The sequence below is a fragment of the Physeter macrocephalus genome, chromosome 16, assembly GCF_002837175.3.
Source record: "Physeter macrocephalus isolate SW-GA chromosome 16, ASM283717v5, whole genome shotgun sequence".
Taxonomy (NCBI): domain Eukaryota; kingdom Metazoa; phylum Chordata; class Mammalia; order Artiodactyla; family Physeteridae; genus Physeter; species Physeter macrocephalus.
In genome coordinates this window covers 8741471-8748220 of record NC_041229.1, presented here as the reverse complement: position 1 = coordinate 8748220, position 6750 = coordinate 8741471, and the positions used below count along the sequence as shown (strand labels likewise).

Genomic DNA, 6750 nt, shown 5'->3' with positions numbered 1-6750 from the left:
ACCAGTTAGAATGGGCATCATCAGAAAATCTACAAACAGCAAATGCTGGAGAGGGTGTGGAGAAAAGGGAACCCTCTTGCACTGTTGGTGGGAATGTAAATTGATACAGCCATTATGGAGAACAGTATGGAAGTTCCTTAAAGAACTAAAAATAGAATTACCATATGACCCAGCAATCCTACTACTGGGTATATACCCAGACAAAACCATAATTCAAAAAGACACATGCACCCCATGTTCATTGCAGCACTGTTTACAATAGCCAGGTCGTGGAAGCAACCTAAATGCCCATCGACAGACAAATGGAGAAAGGAGACGTGGATGGATCTAGAGACTGTCATACAGAGTGAAGTAAGTCAGAAAGAGAAAAACAAATATTGTATATTCGGGGGGGTGGGGATGGTGATGTGAAGAATTGGGTGATTGGGATTGACATGTATACACTGATGTGTATTAAATTGATGACTAATAAGAATCTGCTGTATAAAAAAATAAATAAAATAAAATTCAAAAAAATAAAAATAAAAATAAAATGCTAAAAGAAAAAAGAAGGTACCTACCAGTAGCCTTGGGGTCCCTTAATAGCCTCTTCCTTTAAAGAAACCATCATCTATTCATTTTCATGTGATCCTTTTTGCTGGGCAAAGGTTTTCTTTTACCAATATTTGCCTTCAATTTACCTTTTAAAAGTATCAATGAGATAGTGCGAAACGTGTTACACCTAATCTGTACACTCTGATACCTCAGACTGCAGTTAAATCCCTTTTTATCTGAAGGGCTTTTTGTTTTGTTTGGATATGTCTCCACAAGGAAGTCCCTCTTTCCCTTTGGCTAGAATAGATACCCTTATTTGGGCTTTCTCCAGCTCTATTATTTCTTTTTTTGAGGTGTGGTAACCAGAACTGCATACAGTAACCCAAGGGCACACAGCGTGGTTTTCGAAGAGGAAATAATATTGCTTTCCACTTTTCATTTTAAATGTTTTTCTTAATGAATTAACAATAAAGAATATTAAATGCTCTGAGAAAACAACACCCCTCCTCTGTCCCTACTGTATAGGGCCTTCACTGTTGGGGTTATTGTATTGTATTTTTATGCTGTTACCATGTTGAGGCCTACAAAAGTGTGAAATCATTTTAAGTGTCAATCACTCAGGAATATAAGAGAAAACCAGGAAACGGAAATTGTGAAGAAGGCCCTTGGGATCCAGGAAGAGAAGGATAGCTTTTTTTCTACACTCTACAGAGCGTAGATGTTCAGTAAAGTGTACCTAGCTAATAAGTGTTAAGCTGACACACAGAGATTTACTGTGTTTTGGATTGGAATCATCATTATTGTTAAGCTGTCATATCTCCCAAGCTGACTTATAAATTTAATACAATGCCAATCAAAATCCCAAGAGGTTTACTTTGTGATATTGGCACAAGGATAGACAAATAGATCAATGGAACAGAATAGAGAGTCCAAAAACAGACTTAAACATGATAGCTTGACTTTTTTTTTTGGCAGCTAGGCTTGTGGGATCTTAGTTCCTGACCAGGGATCGAACCCGTGCCCCCTGCAGTAGGGCATGGAGTCCTAACCACTGGACCGCCAGGGAACTCCCTGATTGCTTGACTTATGACACAGGTGATACTGCAGTGAAGTGGAGAAAGAATTTTTTTTTCTTTTTAATAAATAGTGCTGGGCCACATAGGAAAAAAAAAAGAATATTGATCCTTATCTCACATCTCACATAAATAGCAATTCTAGGTAGATTGTAGATCTAAGTGTGAAAGGTAAAACAATGTTTTAAAAAGAAAACATAGCATAATATCTCCATGACTTGAGGGCAGACACAGATTTTTTGACAGGACAGGAAAGTGGTACCCATAAAAGAAGAAAATGATACACTGGACACAATGAAAGTAAGAGCTTCTGTTCATCAAAAGACACCATTAAGGGCTTCCCTGGTGGGGCAGTGGGACTGAGGACCTCCTTGGGGACCGAAGGACTGCTGGGCCAGTTGGGCATGTAGGAGTCACTAAGGGGGTGGCCTGAAGCAGGCTGTGGGGGCCACAGAGGGGCCCTGCTTCTGGACAGGCCAAGGCTCTGGGGTTGCTCAGTCCACGTGTGGCACTGCTTCAGGCCTTGCCTGCTGCCCGCAGTGTCCCCAGGCTGAGCCTGCGCGTCCGGAACCTGTGCTCCGCAACGGGAGAGGCCACAACTGTGAGAGGCCCGCGTACCGCAAAAAAAAAAAAAAAGACACCATTAAGAGAGTGAAAAGGCAAGCTGTACAGTGAGAGATAGTTGTAATACATATATCCTATAAACAACTCATATCCAACATATATATTTTAAACTCCTACAAATTACTACTTTAACAAAATCCAGGAAACTCAATAGAAAGTGGGCAAAAGACTTGGAACAGTTACCTCACATAAAAGGATTTGCAAATGGCTAATAAATATATGAAAAAGACACAACTTCATTAATCATCATAGAAATGCAATTTCCCTGGTGGCGCAGTGGTTAAGAATCTGCCTGCTCAATGCAGGGGACACAGGTTCCAGCCCTGGTCCGGGAAGATCCCACATGCTGCAGAGCAACTAAGCCCGTGTGCCACAGCTACTGAGCCTGCACCCTAGAGCCCGTGAACCACAACTACTGAAGCCCATGTGCCTAGAGCCCGAGCTCCGCAACAAGAAAAGACACCGCAATGAGAAGCCCACGTACCGCAACGAAGAGTAGCCCCCACTCACTGCAACTAGAGAAAGCCCGCGCGCAGCAACGAAGACCCAAAGCAGCCAAAAATAAATAAATTAAAAAAAAAAAAGAAATGCAATTTTAAACCATAATTTGATGCCACCTCATACTAGGATAGCTAAAATGAAAAAGAAGATTCAATTATTGGTGAATATATGGAACATCTGGAACTCTCAATCACTGCTGGTGGGAATGTAGATTGATACAACCACTTCTGAAAACTCTGGCTATGTCTACTAAGTCTAACCACACAGGTACAACTCAGCAAATTCTACTCCTGGGTATATCTGTTCACCAAAAGACATCTACTAGAATGTTTTAACAACTCTATGCATAAAGGCCCAAACTGTAAACAACCAAAATGTCTAACAAAGTTCAATAGATAAATTGTGGTAAATTCATACAATGGAATATTCTACAGCACTGAGACCAAACAAGTTATAATTTTAACAACAAAATGCATGAATCTTACAAATTTGGTGCTCATTGAAAGAAGCCAGGCATAAAAGAATGCATACATATAATTCCATTTTTATGAAGTTCAAAGACATGCAAAATTAATCCATATTAGAAGTTAGGACACCACTGTGACCCTGGGGGGAAGGCAATAGTAACAGAAATAGTATGGGAGTGCTTCTAAGGTGCTGAAATGTTCTTTTTCTTGGTCTTGGGGGCTGATTAAATGGGTCTGTTCACTTCATAAAGGTTCATAAAACTGTATCCTTATGCAAAATGCATGTTCCTGTACGTAATTTTCAATTGCAATTAAAAAAAAAAAAAGACAGCACCTACAATGTGAAGGTGATTTTAGGACTAAAAGGGTGGAAACCAGGCAAGGGACTTCTTCCTATTGGGTTCGTAGAGGATGGGCTGACTCTAGGATCCCAGAGAGTAACATCTTGCAAATCAGATTATCTAGATTTATGGCATGCTGTGTTTATGTCTGTAAATAGTATCTAGAAAAGCCTTGTTTGAATGTTCCAGGAATAGGGCTGTGATGAATTTAGGAAAGCCTCATTAGGCCATATTAGGTTCAGAGCACTAAGTGTTACTTGCCTGAGGCTAGTTTGGTGATTGCTGCCATAAGGAGTATGGCAAGGGATTAAGGTAAATCTCTGGGAGCCAGGGCCACATGGTCCAGCCCCCCTTTTAGTGCCAATCTTAAAAATACATTTCCCAGCCTCCCTTGCAATTAATTATGATACTACTGATTTCTAGCCAATAATATTAGTAAAAGTTGTAGACACCATTTATAGGCTGATTTAGAAAAACCTCCCTCCTTTTTTTTTTTAATCCTCTACCTAAAAGAAATGAAGATAAATCTCAGACTGACCATTGGAAACACATGTCAAAGTTGATAGCGCTCCATCAGCTTGGTGCCTGAAAAACCTCATGAAACAGTCTTTCCTCATCCCAGGCCTAATGCCAGGAGGACTTAAATTTTGGAATTTATTTGTCACAGAAGCTGACATTTTCCTCATAGATTGAGGATGGCAGAAATTCCTTATAGAATATCAGCTCTTTATTGCTCTTGAGTCCACAGCAGTACAATGGCCTGACCCTGCACTTACCTCTTACCTGTCATAGATTGTAACTAATATATTATTAGCATAGTTTATATTTAGAACTTTTTTGTTATACTTTTTTTTTTTTGGTCGAGCCACGTGGCATGCCGGATCTTAGTTCCTTGACCAGTGATCAAACCCATGCCCCCTGCAGTGGAAGCATGGAGTCTTAACCGCTGGACTGCCAGGGAAGTCCCTTGTTATATAATACTTATTAAGTTCCATTTTCCCTCACAGGAGATCCTTTGTCACCTTTTTTTTTTTTGCCTAATCACACTGACTGACAAGATCTTTCTATATATTTTTTTCTTTACCATATGATGACCTGAAAGCGCTTAGGGACATCTCTGATTTGTATAATTCATTGTGCATTTCCTATTCCCAATTCACTGCCTCCATACCCTCAGCTCTCATTTCCTTAACTCATTGTAATTTCCACTGAGACTGCTCTCACCAAGGCTAATGGTAACCTGTTTTGTTTTTTTTTAATTAATTAATTAATTTATTTATTTTTGGCTGTGTTGGGTCTTCGTTGCTGCACGTGGGCTTTCTCTAGTTGTGGAGAGAGGGGGCTATTCTTCGTTGCGGTGCGCAGGCTTCTCATTGTGGTGGCTTCTATTGTGGCGGAGCACGGGCCCTAGGCGCAAGGGCTTCAGTAGTTGTGGCACATGGGCTCAGTAGTTGTGGTGCATGGGCTTAGTTGCTCCGTGGCATGTAGGATCTTCCCGGACCAGGCATCAAGCCCGTGTACCCCTGCATTGGCAGACGGATTCTTAACCACTGTGCCACCAGGTAAGTTCCTAATGGTAACCTTTTAATTGGCATATCCAATGGGCTCTTTCAGGTCCTTATTATACTGGGCTCCTTGATACATTTGATGATGATTGTCCAGGAAACTCCCAACTCCCTTCACTTTCTGGATACCACAGTCTTCCAGGTCTCCCTCTGTGTCTCTGATTGTTCCTTCTGGGTCTCCTCAGTGGGCTTCATTCTCTGCCTTCCTCTGCAAATCTTGGGGTTCCTCAATGTTCCATATTTAGCTCATTTTCTCCTCCAAGGTAATATTTATTCATTCTCCTTGTTTTAAATCTCACCTCTTGGCTGACAGTTTCCAAATACTTCTCTCCAACCCTCCAGCTTTAGGTTATTCAACATTTTCCCACAAATGTCTCACAGGCATTTCAACATCAACATGAGCAACACTAGCTATCATATCTCCCAACCTTGCCCCATTTTTAAAATTTATGGTTTCACACAAAAACCCTACCTCCTTCTCTACATCGTTTCACTTCCTATAAATCACTAGGTCCTGACTTTTCCTCCAAAATATTATCTCAACATCCCTCGCTCCCCCTCTCTTTATTCTAATTCCAGCCCAGGTCATTTCTCTCCTGAACTATTGCAATAGCCTCGCTATGGTTTGACTTGTGTCCCCTAAAATTCATATCTTGAAGTCCTAACCCCAAGTATCTCAGAATGTGACCTTATTTTGCAGTGTGGTCATTGCCAAGGTAATAAGCTAAGATGAGGTCATGCTGGAGTGGGGTGGGCCTCTAATCGAAGATGACTGGTATCCTTTTAGAAAGGAGAAATTTGGATATACACACAAGCACAGGGAGAATGCCATGTGAAGATTAAAGTTAATCTGTCACACCCAAGGAACTCCCAGAAGCCAGCAGAGAGTGCTGGAACAGAACCTTCCCTAGGGCCTTCAGAGGGAGCACAGCCTTGCCAGCACCTTGATCTTGAACTTTTAGCCTCCAGAACTGTGAGACAATACATTTCTGCTGTTGAAGCCACCCAGTCTGTGATTCCAGCAAATGGATACAGGCTTCCTTTCCTATCTTGCTTGCCTACAGTTTCACCTCCAACGCCTCACTGCAGAGTGAGGGATCTGAGCTATACTCTGGCCCTGCTGGTTCCCAGATTAAAAACCATTCAATGTCCTCCCCCGCTCCCATTGTTTGCAAATTATATTACAGTTTCCTTAGCAGGGTTTACCAGTCTCACCTAACTCCATCCACACTTTCTTCTCCAGCAGCGGTGACTGACTGGGCTGCTCCTAACATGTGATACCATTTCAAGCTGTTGACCTTGGCCCATTTTCCCAGCTATAATGCTCACTCCCACACCTACCTGTTTTTCTCATCTTTTAAAATTCAGTGCAGACATTCCCAGGAAACCTCCCCTGATATTCCCCCACTCCCATCCTGTACCACCAGCATCAGCTTCCTGATGGGGTAGGTGACCTCTCTCTGATTCTTGGAACCCTCTGCCTCTCTGACTCATAGTAGTTTCTGCATTTTATTAAAATGATCTCTGGGGCTTCCCTGGTGGCGCAGTGGTTGAGAGCCCGCCTGCCGATGCGGGGGACGCAGGTTCATGCCCCAGTCCGGGAAGATCCCACATGCCGCGGAGCGGCTGGGCCCGTGAGCCATGG

The 6750-nt window shown here is 42.2% G+C and overlaps 1 protein-coding gene across 1 annotated transcript in view; it reads right to left on the bottom strand.

Annotated features, from left to right (window-relative positions):
- HEPACAM (hepatic and glial cell adhesion molecule) overlaps window positions 1–6750 on the bottom strand; it is a 20066-nt gene that overhangs the window by 12274 nt on the left and 1042 nt on the right. The gene's annotated exons all lie outside the window — the stretch shown is intronic.